At 34.6% G+C, this 8449-nt stretch overlaps 1 long non-coding RNA gene across 2 annotated transcripts; it reads left to right on the forward strand.

The window, feature by feature from the left end:
• Positions 1 to 1356: 1356 nt before the first annotated feature.
• Positions 1357 to 6931, forward strand: LOC139843488 (uncharacterized). 2 transcript variants are annotated; one of them, XR_011757601.1, is made up of 4 exons: positions 1357 to 1967; positions 2041 to 2892; positions 3894 to 4051; positions 5166 to 6931. It is a non-coding gene; the product is annotated as an uncharacterized lncRNA (long non-coding RNA). The 2 variants fall into 2 exon arrangements; XR_011757600.1 differs by having other exon boundaries at positions 3894 to 6931.
• The last annotated feature ends 1518 nt before the right edge of the window (positions 6932 to 8449 follow it).

The raw sequence follows: 8449 nt of genomic DNA on the forward strand, positions 1-8449 counted from the left end.
CACTTAATGTTGACACTGATCCATTTCGTCCCTGTGAAGATCATGAAGATATCCTGGGACCAGAAGTACCATATCTTAGTGCAATTGGAGCTCTTATGTATCTTACAAATTGTACAAGACCTGACATTTCTTTTGCAGTTAATTTGTTGGCAAGGTTCAGCTCAGCTCCTACCAAAAGACACTGGAATGGGATCAAACACATATTTCGATACCTTCGAGGAACTACTGATTTAGGATTATTTTATTCTAACGAATCAAAACAAGATTTGGTTGGTTATGCAGATGCAGGTTATTTATCTGATCCACATAAAGCTAAATCTCAAAATGGATATGTATTCCTAAATGGAGGTACCGCAATATCATGGCGTTCTCAAAAACAAACACTTGTTGCAACATCATCAAATCATGCCGAAGTAATTGCATTACATGAAGCCAGTCGGGAATGTTTTTGGTTGAGATCAATGACACAACTCATTACTGATTCTTGTGGACTAGAACGCAATAAAAGTTCAACAACTATCTATGAAGATAATGTAGCTTGCATAACACAGATGAAAGAAGGGTATATCAAAAGTGACCGAACAAAACACATACCCCCTAGATTCTTCTCATACATTCAAAATCTCATTAAGGACAACCAGATTGAAATGAGATATGTTCAGTCCAGCAAAAACTCTGCTGACCTTTTCACCAAAGCACTTCCAACTGCTATTTTCAGAACACACGTTCATAATATTGGCATGAGGCATGTTCAGAAGATGTAACAACTCAGGCGTTGCCTACTTGAGGGGGAGTCAACTCTATGCTGCACTCTTTTTCCCTTAGCTAAAGTTTTATCCCAAAGGGTTTTCTTTAGCAAGGTTTTTAACGAGGCAGTACTAGTTATTCACTAATAAAATTATCATCCAAGGGGGAGTGTTATAAAAGTAATAATTGGATGATAATTTTATTATTATTATAGATATTGCATAGTATATTTTTTTGAGTATAAATAGGTGTGTTGAGTTAGAGTTTATTGTATGTATTTTTTGGTTAACAAAAACACTCTCTCTCTCTAGATTCCAAATGCCACCAAATTCTCATTGTACATTTTTCTATAAATAAAAAAACCAATTACTCATACCTTTTGTTCAACCTTTGTTTTCTCCGTTTTACAGTATCTCTATCTCTATATACCTTCTACAGTCAAGAACCACTAAAGGTAGTTATAAGCCTACTGAATTATAACAATTCCAACCTTTTCTTTTCACCCACTCATTTTATTTTTCTCTCTCCTACATACTACAACTTCTTAAGTCAAACACCATTTTTCAATATCATTTCTGATATTATTTTAATTTCTGATATTATTTTAACATCAAAACCAATCTCATATTTATATTCTATTTCAATTTCATGATTCATCAATTTCCCTTACATAAAACCCACCTGAATTTGTGTCGTTCCCTCACCGCTAAAACGACACCAGCCTTTTCCCCTTATATAATACCCTCTTCCTCCAGATTAACCACTCCCTTTCCCTTACATACTAAAACCCACATGAATTTGTGTCGTTCCCTCACCGCTAAAACGACACCAGCCTTTTCCCCTTATATAATACCCTCTTCTTCCAGATTAACCACTCCCTCACCACTAAAACGACACCAGCCTTTTCTCCTTACATAATACCCTCTTCTTCCAGATTAACCACACACCACCGCCGCTACCGCCGCTACTGCCGCCTCCACCTAAATAACAGCCACCGCCACTGATGGCATCTCCACCTGAATACCAACCGTTCGTCTTGATTTCTTAAAATCGGGTGACTATTTGGAGTAGAAATTAGCGACCGCCGCCGCCGCCGCCACCACCGCTACCACTGCCATCTCCACGTGAATAACAGCCACCACCACTGATGGCATCTCCACCTGAAATATAGACAGTCAACAAATGCAGCTGATCATAGAGCATATTAATTGTTCAAACAGGTATGTTTATCAATATTTAATATGATTTTCATTCAGTTTGTATGTTGAGCTTTGTCAATTACATTGAACTCAGAGAACCATTTTTGAAGTCCCAATGCTTGGTTCGTTGTTTGAATCCCTGAATGACAGTGCATCTTTTCAAAGGTTAGGGTCACAATAGTTTGATTTCACTCACGTTCGATTCATGTGATTAACCTGAAAAATTAGGGTTTTCCCTTTGTTCGTTTGTTGTGAATGACGTAAATAGTTAGGTATTTGGGGCGATTGATTTCAGACCGTACCTCTATTGGTCCCATTGTTGCTTGAAACGTTGTGTTATATGTTATGTAGTTGATGTTGGAGATAAACACTGATGCTTAAACTCTCTCTAATGCAGATTTAACCCATATATGATGTACAAAAACTCTATAAACGTCAGCTTTTGTTTTGTTAATGTTATGCTGCATATATATTCTGTTTGTTTAAGTTCAGTACCTATCAGCATCTGCAGTTATCAATGGTGTTTCTGTTCCATTTAAAAAACGTGCACGTCCGTTGCCTTAAACATGGATTGACGACTTCTGCCATTATGAGTGTCCTGTTGCCATTGAACCCAAAAGAAGTCCATCCGCATTTTTATCACTTTAATAGTCTGGTAAAGTTGCCAAATGTTATGTCCCTGATAAATACTTTGTACATTCTTTGACCTTACATGTATGTGTTGGTGCGTGTAACATTTTGTTTTGTACACCCCTGTAATTATTGTAACACGTACAATGTTGAATGCGAAAATCACTTGCTAAGCTGCAACAACGGAATTTGTTTTCTCCGCATTTGTTCTGCCATTACATCGATGCGGCTACTTTTTCTTCACCTGCAGTCAGTGCCATCTCTTGAAAATGACTCGGTCTTAGATGTGCAGCAGCCGCCCACACTACTCAATCAGGTAACAGAGTATTGAATCCTTAAACTATACACAATCACACACTACTCAACACCAATTCATATGAAGATAGGAACTGCACCTTGACTCACTTAATAAACCGAAATAGAAGAAGTTACATTACTGTTTCGGCACCTAAAACACTGACTCACTTTATCGAAAACATTAAACTCGCCGATTCAAATTCAGTAAAATTGATTCTCCGGTCGGTGGTAATATTGGGCCATTGGCGCAATCACTTTACCACCTGCAGAGTTGTTCACATCACTTCCCTAAGAAATTGAATTCATCTTTTTAAGTTTTTGTAGTTGATTAACTTATAAATTAAAGCTTTTTCAATACAAAATTGTTAATTTTTGTGCATGATATTATGCCAATTGGATCTCAAATTGAAGTATCAACAACTCATTTATTATGTGTGGTTTGTTTATGATTATGTGAATTATTGTGAGGGGATGAGTGGCTAAAATTTGTTGAAAGTCTAAATAGATTTTGTTTCAGTTACTATTGTTTATGTTTATTAGATTCCGAAGTTTAGATTTTGGATACCGTTCATCGCACATTTTAGCACCTAGGCTACTTCGTTACATAGATGCATAAATTAGGCAATTAAGGGGTGTTTGACTTAAGTTGATTTTTGGCTTTACAGACTTGCAGACTTGTAGAAATATAGAAAAGCCAATAAGCTCATCTTTTAGTGCTTATGAGCTTTATTGACTTGACTTTATGAACTTAGACAAATCTAAAAGGCTAAAACTTGGAGCTCCAGTATAAAATACTAACACATAACGACTATCTAATACATCATAGATTAAGATAGTTGCTTAAATACAAAATTTCGGTTTGAATATTCAATCATCATTGTGGACTGTTTAATGACAATCATATTTTGCATTTTTAAATGATACAAATGTTTGGTAGCCACATGTAGATATAATTTTAATTCTAACTCTATTGTTAAGAATGTTCTTTAACGTTGTACGCTTCTAATATTGTACATGCAGATGTTAATGGGTCGAAAACACCGCTACAAGTTGAGCAACTTAAACAATCAACTATGTCAGCTGCAAATCTCGACTGCACTTCAGTATCTACTCATCAACGGAAGGAAACCCAACCAAGAGTACCTCAAAGACTAGAACTGAAACCCCAGCAATAACAGGTAAACACACTAAAGTTTTTTTCCCAGATATGTAACACCCGATAATTGGGCCTAGGTGAAATGACCATTTTGCCCTTGCGTACGTTTATATTGTTATTTTATTAGTTGAATGTTTATAGTCATTTGACTTTTTGGTTGAGACCAGTTCGTGACAAGGGTCACAGAACAGGTTTGTTTATTTAATTTGGACTTCGTTTGAATTTCCAAATGATGTACGAAAGATATCAGATAACTGATAAATACCCGTGTGTTGCACAGTGTGGAAATTATCCACAATTAAGTGTCTAGAGCTGGCCATTTCTCTCACTTTCCAGATTATTCCCAAACACACACCCGTACCTTCATCTTCATCTAAAAAACCCTAAAATCTAATCTTTGATCTAGAGCTTAAATTATTCACATCTTCTTGTTCTCTGTGATTTTGTGATCATTTTAAGGTAAGCATCTCTTAGATTCATGTAGTGATTCTTGCTCAAATTGGGTTTTTTTGTGTTCTTGAGTAAAAGTTAGGTTTTGATGCTTGATTCTTGATCTAAAGTGTTTGATATGTTCTATTGTTGTCAGAAATATGTTTTATATAGTTTATATGATGTTTTAGGAGTGGTTTTGGTGTTAGATCTTGCAAAAATCGAGTTTTTGGGCCAAAATGGCAAAAATCAGCGAGCTGGAATGTTCTAACAGCTCCCACACTTCTGACAGGTCACCCGTACGTGTGACCACGCGTTTGAGGCTCAACCACGCGGTTGAGGACTCACTCGCACGAGTGAGGCCTCGTCCGCGCGAGTGAGCACTGGTCAGTTTTTGGTAAACTTGAAAAGGCTGTAACTTTCTAACCGTAACTCCGTTTTCGATGAATAAACTATCGTTGGACTCGTCTTGAAATTTACTATCCAATGATAAGGTTTTAAGAAACTAAATCAAACTTTATTTTGGTCAGAAAAAGGGATTTTATTGTGTATGTCTTGTTCTGTACTCGTTTGGTGTCATTATTGACTGAGTTTATGTTGTAGACTTGTAATATGATGAACATATGATAATATGACCTAGTTTATAGTATTTATCAATTATATTATTGATTAGAACACTATACTGACTTTGTTTCTGATGTTTCCAGGTATAGATGGGCAAAAAAACCGGATCCAGATCCGATCCGGTGACCCGATCCGGAACCGGATCCAAGCAAAACCGGACACAGCAAAAACCGGATCCGGATCCGAGATCCGATCCGGTTCCACCCGGATCCAGTTTTTCAAGAAAACCGGATTTTTTCCGGATATAAACCGGGTTTTATCCGATCCGGTTTGGATCCGGATCCGATCCGGTTTTTCAAAAAACTAGCCGTTTTTTTTTTTTTTTTGCAGTTTCAGCCTTTTTTTTTATACAGTTTTTTGAGTTTTTTTTTACCATTTTAACCCCACAAAGTCCATTATAAATACATGGTAATGCCTTGGTTGAAAATGCACCAACAAACATTCTCATATTAATTTCTAAATCACTAAATATTCTCTAATCTCTAGTCTAATTATCCCATAATGGATAATTCACAAGCTTCCGTTTCCGGTTCCGCTTCCGTTGGAACATCTTCACAAGGCTACACTACGGCCGATATTGATTACAAACAAGAAACAAAGCGAAAAGGGGACGTTTGGTCCAAATTCGAGTTGTGTGTAATGAAGGATGGTGCGGAAAAAGCTCGTTGTACACAATGTATGAAGTTCATGGGTGTTTCGGGTAATACAACGTTAAGAAAACATCTTGACAAAAGTTGTAGTGCAAGGCAAGACCCGAGACAACAAACAATGTGGGCCAATGGTTCGATTTTTGAATACGATGCCGAAGCTCTTCGGCAAGATTTGTCAAGGTTTGTCATTCAACAAGCGCTTCCTTTCAACCACTTCGACAATCCTAGGCTTACGGAGCTAATTCGGAATCGACTACAACCGCGATATAGCAATGTAAGTCGTTCTACCTTAAGACGTGACGCCTTTAAATCATCTTCTCGAATGAGCCGAGACCTCAAAATAAGTCGTTTTAACTTGGTACGTGAAGACGCTTCCAAACGCGCACGAACATCGGCACCCACAAGCGAGTTGGGAAATTATAAGATGGCAAACTTTGCACTAAACATGAGTGAAGAACAATTTAACAACCTTGACATTTTAAAATGGTGAGAAACAAAACAAGACACATATCCAATATTAAGCATTATGGCTCGTGACTTATTTACCGTTCAAGCTTCAACCGTAGCTTCTGAATCGGCCTTTTCTTTGAGTGGTCGAATTATATCGGAAAGAAGGTCAAGACTTACCCCCCAAACTGTGAAAGTATGTGTATGTTTGAAAGATTATTTGGATGGGGTAGATAGGATACAAGATCAAACTTCATTAGAAGGTCCGTTATATAACGACATTGAAGAATGTATAGAGTTTGAAGAAAATTTAGCGGGATTATCGCCTACAACAACCGAAGAGAATTCCGACAATGAACTAAACGAAGTGGATGAAGGTGACTATGAACCGTTTGATATGGACCAAACCGAAATGAATGTATCGGGTTACCAACAAGCTTACCTTTCTCTAGTTGATGACCCCGCTTTTGAAGACTACGATCGAAGGCACAATCCTCAACGCGCTCAACAAGATAACACATTTGGGTCATTTGACGACTAAAGTATAACGGGTGATGGCCATGCCGAAGCTCGATATACTTTAGTCTTAATACATTATTGGGTGATGGCCATGCCGAAGCTCGAAATGTATTAATTATAATTGTATTGTTCGAATAAAAGTGTTTTTATTTTTATTATTGTATCGTTCGAATAAAAGTGTTATTTATATAATTGTATTGTTCGAATATTGTTATTTATATTATCTATTGTGTTGAGCACTTGAGCGTTATAACTTTTCTTTATACCGATTATATTATTGTTGTCAAACGTTAAAAAAATAGAACTGGTAAAAATATAATTCGCAAAATCGAATCCTAGTCCAAGAAAAATCCGAAAAAATCCGATCGAGATCCGAAAAAGAACCGGTTCCGGAAAAAAATCCGAAAAAAATCCGACGCCGAGAACCGGAACCGGATCTGGAACCGGTTCCGAAAAATTCGGACAAAAAAATCCGGTTTTTTTTTTGTCCGAATCCGAATTTTTATCCGGTTTGTGCATCTATATTTTCAGATGATCAGGAAAAATGAAGACTCAGAAATATAAGACCTCTGAGTACTTCTTGTGCTGGTTTTCGGTGAGTGGGTTAATCTAGCCATTAAGGCATATAGTGACATGACCTAGACCGTTGACCTAGTTGCTCTGCTTAGAACCTTTGTTGTTGTGTGATGTGTGTGACGACCCGGGAATTTCTGACCAAATTTAAACTTAATCTTTATCTTTATATGTTCCGACATGATAGGCAAAGTTTGTAATATTGAAGTCTCATAAACCTTGAACTGTGTTCGTGCATACATTTGACCTTTGAACTATTTATATGGATTCAGTTGACCTTTGATAAATTTCGACGATTCACGAACAATTGTTTATAAATAAATAGGTATATATATACATATATATAAATGTAAATATATATAATAAATTGAAATAATATACAAAATAACTAAATTGTTAATAAAAGGAATAGATATATATGAATTCTATAACATTGTAATATGTATATTAAATGAATAAATATTAAATATTCAGAAAATGTTACTATATATACATATATTAAAAACGACATGAAAAATTAATATATTAAATATAATTACAAGTTTAGATATAGTATTATATCAATATTATTACTACTCTCATTATTAATATTGGTAGTAATATTATTATTTGTATTATTAATATATAATATGATGATATGAAATTTAAGATGTATAAATTGTTAGATCGTATTATTATCATGATAATTTCAAATTAGTATTATTATTATTATTATTATTAGTATCACTAATAATATTTATATTATTAATGTCATTATTATTATAATTTGGATTAGTATTAGTATTATGATTATTTATTCATTATTATAGTTATATGTATCAATGTATCAATACTATTATTATTATTTTTTATATATCATTGATACTAATATAATTATTATTATTAGATATTATTACCATTATCATTAAGAATTATTATTATTAATATAAAATATTATTATCATTATTATTATAGTTAGGAGAAAATAGTACAATTTATTACATTTATCATTAAAAATATTATTAATATCATTGTTAGTATTATTGTTATTATGATTAATTGTATTATTAATATTATTAAAAATGTTAAATTAATTATAATGATTAAATATTAATATAAAAGATCATGTGTACGTTTACAGAATCAAGTTGTTTTGAGTCTCAATCCAACTGTATTATATTTTTGTTTTTGTCTTCAAT

Source organism: Rutidosis leptorrhynchoides, chromosome 4, assembly GCF_046630445.1.
Source record: "Rutidosis leptorrhynchoides isolate AG116_Rl617_1_P2 chromosome 4, CSIRO_AGI_Rlap_v1, whole genome shotgun sequence".
Classification (NCBI taxonomy): Eukaryota; Viridiplantae; Streptophyta; class Magnoliopsida; order Asterales; family Asteraceae; genus Rutidosis; species Rutidosis leptorrhynchoides.